Source organism: Hermetia illucens, chromosome 4, assembly GCF_905115235.1.
Source record: "Hermetia illucens chromosome 4, iHerIll2.2.curated.20191125, whole genome shotgun sequence".
Classification (NCBI taxonomy): Eukaryota; Metazoa; Arthropoda; class Insecta; order Diptera; family Stratiomyidae; genus Hermetia; species Hermetia illucens.
Window position 1 is genome coordinate 160,650,259 of NC_051852.1, and position 19,763 is coordinate 160,670,021.

Below are 19,763 nucleotides of genomic sequence, written 5' to 3' on the forward strand. Positions count from 1 at the left end.
TAAAGCGTCATCAACACCATGCGCTCTGGCGGCATCATAAAGTTTTTGAAAAGGCACCCCCATCGCATACTCACCATTCAAAGTTGCATCCCCTATCTTTGTGACCAAAGAATGAAGAGCAGACTCACAGGACTTTCCACGTTGGTAAGCATGTTGGTTTTCACTAAGTGGGTGTGACCTAAGTGCGTTTCCACGAATGTGACGCTCCACCAGTCTCTCCAAACCTTTCAGCAAGAATGAAGTCAAGCTGATCTGTCTGAAGCTCTTTGGATTAGAATAGTCATCTTTCCCAGGTTTCGGTATTAAAACTACCTTAACCTGTTGCCAAGAAGAAGGCACGTAGCCCAGAGCAAGACATCCTCGAAAAATATTTCTTAGAGGTCGCTCTAAATGCTCCATACTCTCCTTTAGCATTGTCGGATAGATGCCATCCATGCCAGTTGCTTTGAAATGTTCAAAGGACAGTATGGCAGCTCTCACCTTTTCATGGGTGACAATCGCTTTCGCAGTGTTCCAGTTCCCCGTGCAACGCTTGCGTGTTGAAGGGGTTGCAAGAACCGTCAACTCTCCCCCTACCACTTCTCTCACCCATTCACCCGGGTGTTGTACTTCCAGGAGGGTCTGTACTGAGTCCAGTCTGGAGCTCGTGAAAGTACCGTCGGGTTTTCTAAGAGAATCCAACTTGGCCGACTCATCCTTTTTGAGGACTCTGCACAGCCTTGAAGTCTCCCTTTCGCCTTCCAGTTCCCCACAGTACGCTCTAAAGGAGTCTCGTTTCGAGCACCTCACGAGCCTCTTATATTCACGTTGTGAGTTCCTGAAATTTAACCAGTCTTCGTTCTTGTTACTTTTGCAAGCACGATTTAAAAGTCGCCTGGTTGATTTCCTGAGTTTTTGCAGTTCTCGGTTCCACCAAGGAACCGTTTTACCGCTTTGGCCTCGGGAAATAGGACAAGCCTCTTCATAGCACTCTAAAAGTGTGCAATTCAGAGTTTTCAATTCATCTTCCAGCACCAAAGGAGTCCTTAGTCGCCTAGGGAACTGTACTTTATTGCCAAGAAGTTCATTGAACTTTGCCCAATCCGTTTTCCTAGGGTTCCGCCTTTGTACTGCAGACTGTTCGCCCACAATAGTCAGATTGAATTCTAGATATCGGTGATCTGACAGTGAGACCTCGTCTAGCACTCGCCAGTGTGTAATCAACTCTAACAATTTTGGGGTACAGATTGTTAGGTCAATTACTTCGCTTCTTCTCGGTCCCACGAACGTAGGGACGCACCCTACGTTTGCAGTCATAAGACCAGCTGAAGTGATGAAATCAAATAGCTTCTCTCCTCTTGGATTGCATTTGCTACTGCCCCAACAAATATGTTGAGCATTCGCATCGCAACCTATTAAGAGTTCGAGACCACTTGATTCTGCATACGCCACCAGATCCCTAAGTTATTGCGTCGGTGGAGGATACAAAGAATCATAGGGTAAATAAGCGGAGGCAACTATGATGTTTTTCCTCTCGCCATTTATCTGGTATTGTATGATGACCGTAGCTAAGTCCTGGGAACAATACTGTCTCAGCATAGTTGCCTCTAACCGTCTTGACATCAGGACGCAAGCTCTCGGTCTTATGGATCTTTCGTCGTAGAAGATCCTAGCCCTCTTTACTGATCCAATGCCACAGATTCTGTTAAATCGAACCCACGGTTCTTGCACCAGAAAGATATAGGGGAAATCCTGCAGCTTTGTCATTCTCGCTTTGGCATGCTGCAGGTTGATTTGACCAATCTTTATGTTTTTCGACATAAACTTAGTCTATTGTCTTATGGAAAACAGTTAGAAGCGTATGCGGCAGTCCGCGTATGGCGGGGTTTTCCCCACACCGTACCGCCAGAGACTCGATCCCCTCGTGATTGATTTCTCTGAGAAAAGCCGTACTTGGAAGTACCGCAATTCCCATGTTCTCATCCCGCAGAGCATTTGTCTGTTTTCCACTTAGCACCTTAATTGGTTTGCGGTGTCCGGGTTGCATAGATTCGATCACTCGAACTGGCAGTTCCGTTCACGTCTCTGGCTTCCCTTCCTTCCGCCTGTTCCTTGGAAGGTGTAGGAGAAGTTACTAGCAGGTAGGATTCACTCTGTAGTCCCTTCCTCAGTGCGAGCCCCCATACGGGGGCACACCGGTCCTAATCCCCGCGAGACGCGTGGATATAAGCCCTGGTGCGGAGCACAATAAAGCGTTGGCCGCAGCAGATGTGTTGGTCTTACGCTTCTTGCGCGCATTACCGCTGACAGAAGAGTCTGGTGCGTCCAGTGTGGATCTTACCGGGGTTTCCAGTTTATTCCCACCTTCCGCCGGAGATTCCGCTTCCTTGCGTCCGATTTCTCTGGGCGTTACCGCGCCTAGTGGTATAGCCACGTCCATGTCCTCATTCCCAAGGTGCTTCATCTTCCTTCGCAGTGCTCTCTTCTGCCGTCGGCTTAGGGCCTTTCCAGGTTCACGGTGTCCGGACCGCTTGGATCCATTTCCACATACTGGCGTTAAACCAGTAGCATCCACGTCACCAGCTTCCCGTTCTTCCGCTCTTCCCAGTAAGGATGAAGGAGAAGGTTCTGACAGGCAGGATTCAGCCTGTAGTCCCCCCTCCTTAGTGGCCGAAGTTCCCTTCTGCCGGGCCTTCCTCTTCCGCTTGCGGGTAGATTTGGGCTGTAGTACCGCGGACGGGCCGGCCGTAGTCGGATTTCCAGTTTCTCCCAATTTGTGAGTTTCCGTACTATCCTTTCTGGCTAACTTCGCCGTAGGCATTAAATGCAAACTTTCCACTGAGTTGGAAAGCATGCCTTCTACAGATTGATCTATAGGCGAGTATGAATGTGGTGAGGCCTCCAAAATCCGCGCCTCGGCTGCGACATGATTGTTCATGGTCGCGGGTGGATTCGAAGTCTGTGACTTCTTACCACTTGGAGAGTTTATATCCATCGTTTCCATATTCTTATTTTTGGACACCCTTAGTGTAGTAGTAAACTACTACAGGCTCCCCCACCACGACAAGGTGGTGTCCGAGGGGGAGAAGTGTATAGGATACTGTTCTGATTCATTTTCAACAAATTCCCATTTACAATAATCTCGTTTTTCGACTAAATTTCAACGTCCGAAACCGTAGGGCCAAAACTATTTTCAATGTTAATTCCCCCAAGATATTGTGTATATTTTTTTTATTTATCAGATTGCGAAAAATCATTAATATGGCTTCATGTTTTTTGGGTGACAAGGTTAAACTCACAGTAGATAAAGATAGTTTTATTCTTCATACAAGAAAAAGTTTTTGTTTACTTTTGATCGATCTGATTATTTGATTTTTCAGAATGATGGAAGGACTTTATTATTTCTATAATAAACGGCACAAAAATAGTAGCTTCGCTTTCAATTAATATTTCTTGGCACGGAGGCTCTATATACAAGCCTTAAACTATCCCCTGAAGGCGCCAGCAGACTCTTTAAAAGAACGTGTGGACAAACACAAATGACTCAGCCCTTTTAATGCCGTTTTGTCTGGAAACAAATATTGTTTTCAAATATTGATTTGGCGGCGACAAGAAACATACGATTTGAGCTGCCAAGTAGCTGCGTTTTAGGATGTCTTTTATGGTCTGCACAAGTCCAATGAAAATATTGTTTTTAATCAGGCAAAGAATGCAGGAACTTCTCCCTTGAGCCCTGATAGGTTTGGAGCTGAAATTCGTTACGGAATTTGTAACATGTTTTTTTATATTGTCAATGCAACCTCGGTATCAACTATAAAATGCATGAATTAATGATTCTCATTAGGGATTTGTAAGTTTCTCAGTTAAAAGCGTGACCCTCAGTACAAGTTTCTAACTCCGATGTAATAAAATTTTAACAAGCTACTGTAAATCTGTAACTACTGGAGTTGGTAGTATGAATGGTTAGCGGTGGTGAAGTGTAATCTGGATGACGGCTGGCGGTTGTACTGCTGCCCCTCGACTATGCTGGAAAAAACTTGGCTTCAGTCTTCATTGCGCTGTATTCGAGTTCGCATAGTTCAATATGTGTTGTGGTTTGTTACGATAATCTTGCAAACGGGAAATAGTAACGTTGTTGCTAATCATGTCGATAATAGTATGTTTTTTCCTATGATGTCGTAGTAATCCTACTCCTCGAAAAGTGCTACACTATCAGCACGTTCGCCATCGTTTTAATTGCGAACACTCGTTTCGGTCAGTGCTTGTACTTTGTGTTTTGTGTACTTTTTCCTGTGAGAAGAATTGAAATTCCGTTGGTTGTCTATTTGTCTATTGTGAAAGATCTGCTTTAGCAGTCACTTATGTTTTTTGTTTGACCGGTTTCATGAATCTGACGTAGTTCCCTGAACGAAGAGAGACGACGCCGCATGTAAAAAGGTGTATGTGGGTGGATTTCCCTTAGAAATTGTGTGGGAGGTGGGTGGAATATAACATGATATAATGTGATCGCAATAGTGTGCTATACTAGCTGTAAGGAGGTGTTTTTGTTATTGCAGTTTATTTATAGCGAGCATTCTCTGTACTAAAGCGGAAAGAGAAAGGAATCCGTGTTGGACTAGTTTTGAACATGCGTCAACATTAGACGTCATTTCATCCCTATTTTCACGAAGAGATTCAAATGTGAGAGACCCGTCTCTAAAGTGTGTTTATTATAGTTCCGAATTACTCATCAAATCGATATTGAATATAACTCCAGACGAAGTTTTTAGTGAAGAAAAACCAAAATTTCAGAATACCCATGAAGAACATACACTTGGATAGCAAACCTGCCCCATAAAACCCAACTACATGGTCAATTCGCCATATTCGTATTTTTCAATGTCGCGATATCGGGCGGCATATGGTTTGTTATTGATTATTATCTGAAAACTACGTTTGCGTCATTATAGAATTAACATTTCACATCAAATTGCATTTTCAAGGACGCAAACGGGCAGAATTTTTATAGCTCTAACGTTATCGAGAATTTTGGATCTTAGAATAAATCATATTCTGGAAAATTAAGGGAGAAAACATGAGTTTTCTTTACTCATTCATTTGAACAAGTTCAGTATCAGCAAAAATTAACAGTCCTGCAAGAAACCTGTGTCTTATGTGTAACGTAAACTATGTAGTTTGTGTATTTATTAAAAATTAGCATACCCACGAGTGAATGCTAGAATATTTCTTCTCATCCTCTGAAATACAGAAGCTCCCACATAGGCAATTTTCACTTATACAATTCTCAGCTAGAAGAGAGGCTTTCATAGTTATTTTAGTTACTTCACATCAAAATGATAAGCGCTTATCATATCCAATCAAGTAATCTTTGCCTCATTATGCTTACGCAAGAAAAATACATAACCACGAGATAGTACTACAAAACACCTCAACTAAACGAAAAAAAATGATTATGATATGATGAGATGGGAGCGTTACTCCATTAAGCTGAATGTAATGTACCAAACAGATTTCATGCTATTTTTTTATATAACTAATGTTACAATTTGGCATTTTGTAAGCCTTTTGGGAATTTCTGACATGAAGTTTTCAATCCTTACCTAGTTCAAGAGTTACTTCATTGAGGCTTGATTGTTTACCGTCGCAAAACACTTCTAATTGTAAAGTGATGATAAAATTACGATATGTATCTGAGCAGTCTGACGTATGGATTTTTTTTATCTGAACACCAGAATGAATGTAGATATGATTTGATTATGAAGTCCACACTCCAAAAATTATTCCATGACTCAAGAGAGAGGAGGAAAAAGTGGAAAATTACTCAAAGCAATAGAGCAGTCATCATCATCAGGGTGTTAACCATGTTTTTGTTGGAGAATTTTCACCTCTCAAGTTTATTTACTTAATTATAAAATTCCTTATCAAATCATACGTTTATTGGAAAAATAATAATAAGTCGGAAACCGAAAGTTCGACGCTTCAGGTGTAAATGGTTTTATAGATATTTTATGTAAGAATATATGGGTGTACAGTGATTCCATTTGTATATCCATGTAGAGTATGTTCAACTATTAATTTCAGTGTGATACTTAAATTGTATTTCTAAAGGCTCATTTCACACATATACGGTTCCATTCGGTTCAGTTTGTTTTCGGTCGCAACCTAAAACAAACCGAACTGAATGAAACCCTTGCACACATACACGGCCCCTATTCGGCAAACTGCTCATTCCACCCAAGTAAAACCCAACAACTTTTGACCACTCATCATAAAAATCCTCTCGCTGTGAGGTCGGAATCCAAACTGAACCGTGCGTGTAGGAAAACATTGGTTCCTTTTTGTTTCCTGCACACGAATTCCAAACTGATAATACCTATTCGTGTCGTGGGAGCATTCAGTTCTATACAGTTTCAATAAGGTTCCGAAAAGACACCGAATTGAAACCGAAACACCGTTTCATACTTGTCGGCAACGATCAAAATTGAATCTAAAATGAACTGAACTGAATGGAATCGTGTACGTACGAAACAAGCCTTACTGCACAGTAATTTCACACGAAAGAGGCAACTTTGGCCTATTAGAATTTTGTTAATAATTGCAAGGTTTCCACCAAACTTTTCGGTTTGGATGGAAGGTATTTTCAAGACCCCAAGATTTATAGTGAAGATTGATACTTGAAATAAGTAATCACTTCCAAACATCTAACAACTAACAAATAACAGCAAAATATTAATAAATTTCGTTTATAATGTAAGTACCCACTGTATCGTCCTAACCCCGGACACAGATTGATTTCGAGCCCAAAATCGGAGCCCCGCGATAACTAGCATACCGGTACCAGTTTGTATTGAGTGCAACCTCAGCGTTCTTGCTGGTGGATGCGAGGCTTACCTAAAATTTCTACCGCAACTAAGCGTGCCCGAGTTGTACAGGGCAACTCCACGCTTGAACCCATAAGCTGTCTGCAATATAGGCACAGCTAGAGCCACCATGAAACTTCCCGAAGGGAGGCCAAATGCAAATAGCAGAGTGGAGAACACAACCTCCAGCAATCCTCCTAGGACATATGTCCTCGGAGGACTATCCCGGTTTCCATGATTCCAGATAACCTCTGGTGAGGCTTAGTGACCGGAGCCAGCAAGTCAATGTGAATACAGAGTATCCCTGTGCCACTTATAGGAGGTTCTCCTTTGACCATTTGGTGTTAACTCAACCGACAGAGTTACTGCCCCTCCTATTTAGGAAAAAATTAAGTCCTGGTGGTTTGACGTAAGTACCTGTCTTGTAAACTAAACCCCCAGGTTCTCTTAAGGCACGGATTGATTTTATGACTATAATCACAGCCCTCCTACCAGGAATTCTCAGAGGGCTATCCTAGTTCCCATGGTACCAGTATACCTTGTAAGGTTTCATAGGCGAAACCACTTGAAAGGAGCCCCGTGCAGATTCGGGTCTGATCGCCCTAATTAAGCCTTGAAGCTTTCGCCTGCTGCCTCACGGAGAGCAAGCCAAATTGAATACAACTTTCTTGGTTCCATCTCATGGAGGTTCTCTTCAGCCACTTGGTTTTGGTTTGCCCGAAAGAGCTGCGCCCCGTTTTCCTCGTCGCATCCTTTTTAGGGAACAAAAAAATCACTTGATCTAGAAATGGTGAATAGTCGAACAATTAAACTGTAGCTCATTGGTTTTCACCATGGTGGCTAAAGTTAGCATATCGCGTTTTGTTGACGGAACAATTTTTTTCTCTCCAAATGCGGTCTTGGCATTATATGCTTTTCCTCTGGTTAAGCAATTACAAATAATAAGCTCTCGCAATGGAAAACTCCTTTTGTAAAGTAATCAATTAAGACTAGCCCATGACCATCCAAGAAAGCAGTCGCCTTCATTTTCCCTGCCGGAGGTTATGGTTATCGTTGGGGCACTTTTTTTATAGTAAGACAGGTGAACGCGTTTACACGCAGCGTGTTGAACTCCCGCAGCAGTACGTTGCACTTCGAACTAAACACCTCCTTGTCATCAGAGAACTAGCCTGGAATCGTTTGACCAATTACTTCGGGCTAGCCCTCCCGCTCTTCCGGATTTGGGAGCCTTCAAGTCAGGGAATCCCTTTCGCCAAGGGGAGGGGAGGGAAGGAAGGGAGTTCATGAAACCCTTTGCCATCCGGTGAATACTCTTCACAATAAGAAAAGTCCGAACTTAATGCGTAACACGACTCCAGCTGCCAGTGCTTTTCAGCATCTCTCTGACAAAATATTGTCTGGAGAGAGCTCCCTTTTATCTGCATAAAGCTGCTGAAGAAAGCCGTCCCACCTTCCGCAAGAGAAAAAGGTGTGTTCAGCGTCTGCCACTCCATTGCAGAACACACAATCAGGAAACCGCACCTTCCCAATCCTGCACAGGTAAGACTGAAAACCTTCATGCCCGCTTAAAATTTGAATAAGGAGAGGGCGCCGCGCAGTCCATCTGCCTATTGGCTCATTTTACCAAGAGAGTTGCCACTTGGTAAGGGTCCGTTGGCGTTCTCCACGGGTAACCACCTCTCTTGAATTTTCGCCCTTACGGCAGTAGATAGCTTTACGCTCTTTGGCAAAGTGGGCAACGGAGATCAATCCTGCGATCACTATCATGGCCGGTTCTGAGACAGTGCGATGCGCAGACGCCCTTGCAAAACTGCATTTGAGCAAGGCGATTACGATGCACCGCCTTGTCAAGGGCATCAGACCATACCTATGCGCCATAGAGCAGAACCGACTGCGTTACTCCTATAAGGAGACGTCTCCTAGTAGACATAGGGCCCCCATCATTCGCCATTAGCTATATACCAAGTCGTAGCGTCTGTTCAACAGTGCGTCCAGCAGCAAGTGCCCCAACGTCGTCTGCATAACCAATCAGGCGCGACTTTTCGGGCATATTGAATCTCAGCAGGCAGGAAGCGTTTCGGAAGTCGGGCCCTAGGATGGATCCCTCTTACTCCCGACGTGATTTCAACCCGGTGGCCCTCTAGTATCTCATAGAGCAGGAAGCGGTATTTCATATAATCTCTGAGGCTGTGTGCCTCCCCAGTTTATAAACTTCCGCCGAGATACCATTAGGACCTGGCGCCTTCTTGGTGAGAACCGTTTCTTCGAGCTTTCTCATTGTGAAAAGGGGGTAATCCTCGACGCTTTCCGCGCTATTCCAATCAACCCGTACAGAATCTCTGGAGAATAATGCCCTTACAATGCGGTCCGTCTGGTCGATACTTAGCATGCAGGCCTTCCGCAGAGAATCGATTTTCCGGTGACAAGCTTATAGCCAAGCCCCACCTCGTTGGCCAGGTTCTGCTAGCCGTGAGCTTTGCTTTCATTTATTGCGCTGCAGAGTCTCCTTATGGATGAGGATGATCCCACCCGGAAAGTCTATAAGGGCAATATCTATGGTAGGAAAAGAAGACGAGGCAGACCCTGCCTAAGATGGAGCGATGGCGTGGGCCAGGACGCCAGACAGCTTTTAGGGATATCGAATTGGTGGACCTCGGCGCAAAACCGGGATGTCTGGAGTTCCTTATTAAGGCAGGCCTAGACCGGATACCGGTTGTTGCGCCGTTGATGATGATGATGATGAGAGTCTCCTTTTTGCTGATCTATACTGTGCCTTTATGACGCATGCCTCCTCATTTTTGGGAAAAGTTGCATTCATTCTTGAACGGAGGCTGATACATTTCGCATAGCGACTTTCCAATTTTTCTGTAGAACGAAACGTCCAAGCGTTCATTCATTCAATGGGACTCTCTATCCCTGGAATCACCGCTTCATACTTGGTCCAATTGGGCAATTGCTTTCAACGATCCGGTATCATGATGGAACAGAACTTTTTCCTTCGCCCTTTCTTTATTTCGTCCTTCAGTTTGTCCAACAGGGTTGTATTATACTCTCTGGTAACTGTTCTTCCTTTCTGCAAGTAATCGATGGAGAATACGCCGGGCGCATCCTAAAAAAAAACTGTCTTTGTCCTAGCGTTGGTCAATTGGCCGCTTTGGTCGGCTTTCGTGTGGATTCTGAGCAATTCTGCAGACTTGCTATTGGACTCAGATGTATAGCAATAGATCCAAGTTTCATTCGTCGTCAGAAAAGTCCGCTCGATTACGTAGCAACAAAGCCAAATCGGCCATTGAATCATGAATGCGATCCACAGATAAACGGTTGTTCTCGAAGGAACAAATGTGGAGTAACATTTCGTCAACCATTTCGTTGATTGTTAAGGAGTTAGTCGCATCAAAAAACAAAGTTTGATCAATATGCGATATTCTTGTTTTTCCATTTTCTTCACCAACGCAAGGGTTGCTACATGTGGACGACAGTAGCCTGTAAGCGAATGGACGAAATATCATGAGACTTCGCACATAAACTAGAGACAAATAAACCTCTGGAAATGAATCACGCTCATTTCCTAATAGCGTCAGCTACTGAAATATCCCGGGACAATTCAGATTATGCAGTACTTTTGAATGGACTCAAAAATGTTAGTTTTCCAATAAGCAAATTTCATTAAAGTCACGCTGAAAATCTTTGGAATTTCTGTTATTTTACGCAGCTCAAATGCATGGTGATGAAACTCTGATAAAGTTTGTAGTGGGTGCGAAACAAAGATACACATGAAATTATCATCGCAACAGTTAATGGTAAATTTTGCCTAAGTATAATATCAAAACAAGATCTCTTTATCCAATGCTCAATTTTTTGTTATTCAGAGTATCTTCTTGAAATGCCAATACAATGCTTCCAATTTTCCATACTTCCTTAAGACCATTTTTTTCTGGTTTATATCTATTTTGACATCATTTTATGAAAAATATTTGTTGTGTTCCGCTTCGTCGTTTTGCACTGAAAATTTGGAAAGTGCAGAATTCTGGTAAGGATGCTAATTTATAGAGCACACATTGTACACAATAGTGAACACGAACATACAATCAAAAACTTTCCGCTCCACTATGTTACGTTCAATATAAAAGGCCTAAGTCAAATTAAACGCTCGCGTCATCACTGACAAAGCAGTAGTTATGTAGCATATTGGCAGAACTCGCCATTATTATGAACCTTCCAATAAGGCCAGTTGATTTAATTGTTAAAAGAGCATATCAGAAACGATTTGTTCAATATACTTTTATGTTTAGTTGTTGGTGTTGACTAACCTCATCGTCATCAGAAAGAATTCTAGACAAATATAAGAGCAAACAAAATATGTGTTTCTTCATACAGTTTCTTTAAAGAAGCACAAAGCTCCTTTAAAATGAATACATCTATATGATAAAGCGATTGCCTTATTACTCCTAAACAAGTCGGGAAACCGGAAGCTTGACGCTTCTGGTATAAAAGGTTTTGTGTTTCCCTATGTGAGGAGCATAACGTAGTTCTCCATTGGCTTATAGCATTGACCCGAGATATTGAAATCGTTCAGTTCTGGGCAGGTTACTGCCATTGCCAGAACTCAGCGATTTAAGTATCTCGAAGGGCAGGTTACTGCCATTGCCAGAACTCAGCGATTTAAATATCTCGCGTCAACGCTATCAGCCAATGGAGAACTGCGTAATGAAATTGTTTCACGCATTAATGCAACCTGGATGAAGTGGCATTCCCCAACTGGTGTTCTTTGTGATCAACGTGTCAGCGCACGTCCCAAATCTAAAATTTACTGCAATGTCGTCCGTCTGCCACTCTCTATAGTTCTGAGTGTTGGCCGACTATAAAGAACAATGAACGGCGTCTTGCGGTAATGGGGACGAAGATGTTGCATTGCACTGGTGGCGTGACCCGTTTTGATTACGTCTGAAATGAGAATATCCGCGATCGATATGGGTTTGCACCGATCGTGGAAAAACTGCAAGAGAGGCGTTTTCGATGGTGTGGTCACATAATGCACGCTAACGAGAATTCAACAACCAGTATCGATCAGAACATCGAAAGCAATGGTGAGCAACCAAAAAGTCGGCCAAAACAATGGTGGCTTGATACGCTGGATGGGGATTTAAAGGTCTCGCGATTACATCCTGATCAGGCATTTGATAAAATAAAACGACGAAACCGATCACCACGAGCCGACCCCGCTTGTGAACTGAAGGCTGAAGAAAAAGAAAAAGATGTGAGGAGCGACGAGTGCACGACAGCTCCGTGTAATATAGCTAAAAACTCCATTGCCCTCTATTTTCTAGAAAGCGATTTAAATAAATCATTTGATGGAAAGCCCTGTGTTGATAATGGTCAACCTCATACGCTTCACACTCTGAGTTTAATATTATTAGCAAATGGCAACAATTTAACCAACATCAAATATAAAAAAGGGCTAGGGAGAATTAGATTTTTTTTTAATGGAATTTTAATATTTCACTCGAATTTCAATTATTCTCGTTAATTATGACGTCAGCATCTTATTTGTATGGCTTAGAATGCTGTTAATTAGCACGAAATTGATAAGTTTGAACTGCTATAACTTTCCCACTAATAGTTGGATTTTCATGAAACCTGACATCATTATGCACGAGGCTGTCCTCTATGTCGGTGCAAAATTTAGTACACTTAGGATGAACTTAAGGAGAGTTTTTTAGTCTATTTCTAAAAGTTGATAATATACTATTAGTAAATTTTTTGAGCAGATACCGGAATGGGACATCTCTCGAAGATTAGATTTCACATAAGTGTTTTACACAAAACCTTAAAAAGGGCTGCAGATAAATAGATTCTTCATAAATGTGACGTTAATATTCCACGCGAATGTCAATTATTCCAGGTAATTATGACGTCAGCATCCGATTTGCATGGCTTTGGAAGCAGTAAACTCGCGCGAAATTGCTAAGTTTGAATTGCTATAACTTTGGCGTTGATTGCCTGATTTCTATAAAATTTAGCGCATATACATGAAATATTGTCCTCTATGCTGGTACAAAATTCCGAAGTCCTAGGATGAATTTAAGGGGGGTTTTTCAGTAAATTTCTAAAAAGTAGTAATAGTAATTTATAAAAAGTAGTAAGTTTATTTGAGCAGATATCGGAATGGGACATATTTTGAGGCCTAGATTTCATCTAGGCGCACCACCCTGATTTTTTTCGGATTTTTGGGTTGGGTAGTTTCCGAAAATGAGTCCTGTCTCACTTCAAGTGCGTATATTTTGACTCCTTACTCACGCACTTTTCAATTTATGCCAAAACTAATATCAGTTTCGAAAAGTACAAATCGAGACCTTTCATTTGATACCCTACACAACTATATCCGATGAAAAAAATGTTTGAATCCCCCCTTTGCATGTATGGGGAGCCCCCCTTTAAACTCCACCTAAATTTATGCCACTCACTGTATGCGTGAGATTTCATAGTTCCCATCTGTCCACCAAATTTCGTTCCCATCGGTTTAACCGTTTTGGAGAAAAATAATGCGTGTGACAGACAGACAGACAGACATTGAATCGATTTTAATAAGGTTTTGTTTTACACAAAACCTTAAAAATGATTCAGGGATAGTGATTACTTCGTCATTTGATACAAATCTTTTTCTCTGCAACATTCTTTTGAGTCTTGGAAACAGGCTGGCTGTTGATCGGTTTTCCTCTTTCAAGATAGTCCTAAAATACAGAAGCCAAAACCAAACCTCATTATTGTTTTCCATTAACTGTAAGTAGACTCGATACCCATGTGAAGTGGTATGTGTGGATCCTTATGATATGTTCACAACATATCCTACCTTGGTAACCTTCGCTTTCCGATCCGCCAACCATTTCTCAATATATGGCTTCTGATAGCCTGCGTTCAAATGTCGATTGCTACCACGAATGTGTTTATCAAAGAATACTATATAGTACAGTGGACTTCAGAGGGATAAGTGGTGGGAATACGGCTCCGTTCTTTAAAAGGAAAACTCATGGAAATTAGAAAAGTTTCACATTTCAAATCTCATTGTAACTGCTTTTAACGAATTACTTGTTGACTGCATACAACGCAAATTCATGTTAGCAGAGAGGTTTGTACGGTAGGCTGCATGCAGGATATCAATCGGCTCAACTATAAGCTCCTCGGCGTAATGCTGACCATATTCGTAAAGTACCATTTCGGTCCGATATGAAGTGCTGAATCTTTGAAATCTCTAGATTGTGTTGATGGTTTTTTTCTAAACCATTTATATTTACATCAAGTTGGAGAGTTCCTTTGTATACGATTCAAAAATGTGCCTTTTGGGTCTTTGAAATACCATGGCTTCTAGGTGGTACTTGCCGCCAATGTGAACTGGTAGCATTATACTCATCACACATCATCTGGTTAGTATAATGCACATATCTTAGAATTTCTTCGGAAACTTGTAATGAACAAACAACGTTTTTGAATGAGATGTTCATTCAGTGTTTATACAAATGTATTGAGTTCTTTATTGAACTCAAAACCTAAACACACGACCATAACAAACATGTGACTTGCTGACAAATATAAAGTGCCCATCACCTTCAGAAATTCATTCCGCCTTCTGTTTGGAGTCTAAAGATAGAACTACAATATTTTTCTAAAAATATTTAAAAACACACGTCAGAGCAAATGTCTCTAATATGTCATCGTTGCGTCCTCTACCACAGTGCTATGATGCTTCTTATAACGTAAACAATGAAAGTTTCCTGTGTTGAATAACATCATGTGTAAAGTTTGTGAATCTATATTCATTCGATTGATAGTATTTGTAGGTAATTTGAATGAAAGATAACTTCTTGTAGGGCAGCATATATCGAATAAAAAATAATTGTCGCCACCCTTTAATTTAAACAAAAAGCAACCTTTCATTGCCACACATCAAATGATAAACTATCTTTTCAGTGAAGACTTGTTTAATGTTAGCCAACAGATATTCCGGATTGTTTTGAAAAAACATACTTTCGGGAATTATCTGAAGACTTAATTATTCTTGCACATTAATTACACACAATAAGTCGTTTGCATAATGTTATGCGGCTGTTTCTGTTGTAATTTTATGATTCAAAGCAATAATTTCAGATACAAAGTTTCTCATACGCTTATTACGCACAGAAACTTAGTAGTATATTCCGAATACTACAAAATATTTTAGATTGAATTTCTTTGCTGACAATATAGGTGAAAATGGTTTTTGAGCTGAAATAATAAAAACCTGTTGTTTCTTTTCCGTTGGTGTGGATATTTATTCTTGCAAAAACCGATATTCCGGGAACCACTTCTTCCCTTCATCAGTGCTAACAAGTTACACTCAGATGGTTTTTGAGGCTTGAACTTTATTTTCATTATTTTCGTGACTGTTCAATTAGAAGTAGAGTTTCAAAACTATGTGGTCGTCTTACATTTTTCATAAAAGTGTCATAACAGCAATTGGGGGCAATTCTCGGGAGCAATTATATGTTTGATTTCAAAGGACACTCCAACAAGTTGGTAACTGGTGGCAATTTCTTCATTTCGATGTGTTTCTTCCATGCCAGCTGGGTAGTGAAATGCATTCCCGATATATGTTATATCATTAATTTTTAGGTGACAGCATTAATGGTAAGGCATGGGCATGTTTCTCACTCTCGTTTAAAGTTAGTAATAATTTTGTTGCTCCACTCACTTCAATTTCTACGCTGGGCACTTAATTCTCCTGAAGTGAACGTTAAGCATTTTCGTTGTAGTTTGTCGATTGGAATGCGTGCTCAAAATTGTTGTATCGTCAGCGAATTTCAAGGTTGTCAGGGTACTATTTGTAGTCAGATCTAAAGTGAAAATAAGATACCGGACGAAATCCACACTATTGTATTTGAGGTAGGGGAAAGGCAAAATCTCTGAGCACTCAAATTCTAGTGGTCCATTGTACTCGAAACGAACCCATACTACTACTTTGCGGAAGTCCTGTTCGTATACGAAGGGGTACCCAGAAAAAAGACCGGAATTATTTTTTAAAGACCATTTATTTTCAATTTGTTTTATAAAACCATCCTAACACCTTCAAAGTACTCTCCATCATAACTCATACATTTGTTTCACTCTTTGGAACATTCTTTGTAATCATCTCAAAACTCCTCCTCAGTTTTTCCTTGACCTCTTATTATAATATTATCAAATCGAAAATAGGAAAAAGTCGCATAGAGTCAGGTCAGGCGAGTAAGGTGCGAGGGACTTTTTTTTGCCAAAACCAGTTTAACAGAGATGGCTATCAATATACATGCATTGTCGTGATGGAAGGTCCAGTCTTCTGTTTGTCACAAATCGAGTCTTTTTTGCCGAAACCAATTGTGAAATTTTCTTAAAACTTCAAAATAAAAGGTTTGAGTGACGGGGAATAAACTTCAGAAGTCAGTCAACAGCAACGTTTTCGTGTTTGATTTGACTTGACTTTTTTTGGGCAAGATAACGATTTTGTCTTCCATTGGCTTCATTGTTGCTTTGTTTTTGGGGCATAAATATAGCATAAGTAATGATATTCAACAGAAAATCCGGATTACTTTCAAGCTATTATTGAAAGCATTATATTTTTCAACTCAATATTCTTTTTGATTGTCAGTCAGAGCTTGAAAAAGAAACTTGGCAGCAACCCTTTCATTTCTAAATCTTTTCTTAAAATTCGCTGAATCGACCTCGAGGATAACCCAGTCGCTGACGTCCGGAATGACGTTTATTATCGATCGACATGTCGCCTTTTTTAAGCCGAGCAAATCACTCGTACCCAGAGTTTTTCCAATAGCGTCATCTGCTGCTGTTTTCAACAGTAAAACAGTTTCAGCGGCACTTGTATCGGATAGAAAACCAAATGCCACAGCTGCACGTTGCTCACTTGAACTTGCCATCATCAAAAACGAAACAAGAGCAAAACATTGTTACAAAAAGAATCAATTCGCCCGAACAGATTGTCACGAAATTTGGTGAGAAGATGTGGTGTGTGTCCCTTTACATGCAGCGTGTGGCGCTATTTTAGGTTGAGTTTTAAAGTGGGCTCTCCATACATGCGAAAGAAGGGTGTAATTTTTTCACCGAATATGGTCTCAAATGAAAGGGCTCGATTAGTATTTTTCGAAACCAGTCTGATATTGGTTGAAACATAGGGGAGATAGGGCTCAAAATGGGCGCTTCAAAAAGTGAAACAGGTGTCGTTCTCAGAATCTAGCCAACCGAAAAATCTGAAAAAAATCACAGTGATGCAACTATACGAAATCTAGGCCTCAAAATTATATAATAATAATCGTTGGCGCAACAATCCATATTGGATCAGGTCTTTGAAGTGTGTTAGAGCACTTCATTCAAGACCGTAACGGTACACTAGGAGGCAATGTGGTCAGCATTGCGCTCGCCCGAGATTATTACCCTGATTTGTCTCAGGTACTCATTCACAGCTGAGTCGACTGGTATCCGACGTCAAATCACGATGCAAATTCCACTGCCACCAGTCAAATCTCATCTCAACCGCGACCTTCCGTATGACAGCCTAGTGCTCTAACCACTGAGCTATCCTCAAAATTACATCCCTTTTTTCCCATTCCGATATCTGCACAAATAAAGCTAATAATAGTATATTACCATGTTTTAGAAATTTTCCTTAAAGTCACCCCCTCCCCCCTTAAGTTCATCCATGGTGAATAAAATTTAACATCATTGGCGATAATATAAGACAAAATTCTGGAAAGTTTGAACTCGATCAAGCTATTATTAATGACGTCATCATCATATAAAGTGTTCTTATATGAACGGTAGGGTCCATGAGGATGTTTTGGTTTTTTGGCTTTTTTTAGTGTCAATTACCCGAGGGATATGTATGTACTAATGAAGCTTACGGGTAGTAACTAATATAATAAGACATGTGCGTACCTGGTTACCAGCGGTTTTTAATATAGAAATGTAACATACATACGTATGCTTTTGTGCACGGGGTAAAGTGAAAATGTTTGTTTATTTCGAATAGACACAATATTTATGTCGGTGATATGTATATACATATGTTCTTCGGGTTTGGCAAAATATGAAGGAATATTTTGTACTCTTAACTATGTACGAATGGAAAATCGTGCCTATAGCGTTTCTAACATAAGATGAACACAAAACCATCAAACCCGAAGCGTTCATGTATCCCGACTTGTTCCTTTCTTGGGGCCACTTCTGTTGATTATTCTACTGGAATTATCGTTATGACTTACCTCCATCACCACTGCTGCCGCGCCTATCGTCTTTTACGTTCGCTTAACTGGAGGCAGCGGTTGCAGGGCAGCTTCCAATGAGTCTTAATCTTAGATTATTTTGAGGTCATATTTTTTTTGACTTTCAATGTAGGTAGCACATGATAATGTTTGTAGAAATTGATCCCTTCATTAAAGGTACAAACAAAAAATGTTATCAAACCTCTTCATTTTGGAGCTCGACTGCTAGTTGACTGCTGATAAGAGACGATTACCTATGGGGAAAGTAAAGTGTTGGTTCTTATAAGTAGTAAAAATAGCATATGAGCACTCGGATTCATTAACATCGAATCTCGAACGCTAAGCAACATTTTTCTTCAATATGAAATGATGAAAGCTGACCTAAATTCCCTTGAGAACCAGAATAAATAATAAATTTAATGGCATTCCAAATTAAAAAAAATCCTTGCAATCTCGGAATTTCTATTCCAAGGGGGTTGTAAAGAAAGAAATAAACCGAAATTTCAGAAATGAGCGAGAATTTTATGGACAGCTTCATCGCTGGCCTTCCACGCCAGAGTTGCGGATTGTCAGGACCTAAATAGTGTTTTCAGGTCAACTCACAGCCGGGTGCATTGGGGGTTTAGGACGTTGCTAAGGCCCGCCATCCACGTTCAGTTCTACCTGTCAGTTGCGCCTGAAGAGTCGGCAGTTGACTGGCGGCCGGAGCGTGGACGGGATATAGTTGGCCTGTCAGTTTTGACTGTTCAGGCGGTTGGTGATCGAATGAAAAATGACTATAGTAGGCCAACCGGCCAGATATATTCGTTTAGGCTGTCAGGGAGAATTTTACGTTTGTTTAGGCTGCCAGTGAGAATTTTATGGACATCTTCATCGCTCTTAAACATTTTTTTATAAATGCTCAGGCACAAAAATATCTCATCGTCTTCCACGCCCAGAGTTGAACTAATGATGTTACGGCTTCTCGGTGCGTGGATGGTGCTTTCAGTTCAACTGGCGGCCGGATGCACTCCAAACTCTTCCGGCGTAACTGGCGGACCGAACTGAACATGGCTGGCGGGCTTTAGAAATTGCTCCTAACTTAGTGTCCCTCTTCTCTCCTTGTTGTGCGCTTGGCATATAAACTTTTGGCGATACACCACAATAGACAACGTAGCAATTTCACTGCATGAATGCCAGGATGTTTCAACAGGAACATTTTTTTCCCATGAAAGAAAAAAAAATAACTTTCGTGATGAATTACATTTCTATCTTGGCGGGTACGTAAACAAGCAAAATTGTTAATTTAGGTTGCAACAACCGGCAAACAGTCGAACAGAAATCTATGCATTGGATGGCCTATGGTTCGGTAGCGTCATTGGGCTGCGCTACTAATAATGATAATGCAAAGGAGCTATTGTCAATGCAACACGGCATCTCGAGATATGTTGGAATATCTTTTGAAGACAGAATGAAAATGTACATATTTGCTTATGTAGCAAGTCGTCTCAACAAGGCAGCGCAACGGCACACAGAACATCAACATTTTATAGACTCGATGGTCAGAACACTTAACTTCTCGAAATGTCAGTGTAAACGGTTCGTTAGACGTTTTCTTTAGGCTCATACCAAGGATGTAGTTTATACGAAGCACAAACAAATTCAG

The 19,763-nt window shown here is 41.0% G+C and overlaps 1 protein-coding gene across 3 annotated transcripts in view; it reads left to right on the top strand.

The window, feature by feature from the left end:
- LOC119654399 (lissencephaly-1 homolog) overlaps window positions 1-19,763 on the top strand; it is a 60,394-nt gene that overhangs the window by 9,408 nt on the left and 31,223 nt on the right. Inside the window, exon 1 of one of the 3 annotated variants that reach the window (XM_038059782.1) lies at window positions 4,032-4,233. The exons of 1 other annotated variant lie outside the window; for it this stretch is intronic. The gene's annotated coding sequence lies outside the window, so the exon portion shown is untranslated. Of the gene's footprint in view, window positions 1-4,031; window positions 4,234-4,296; window positions 4,456-19,763 lie in introns of those variants that run through there. One more of the 3 variants, XM_038059781.1, reaches the window with a different exon arrangement.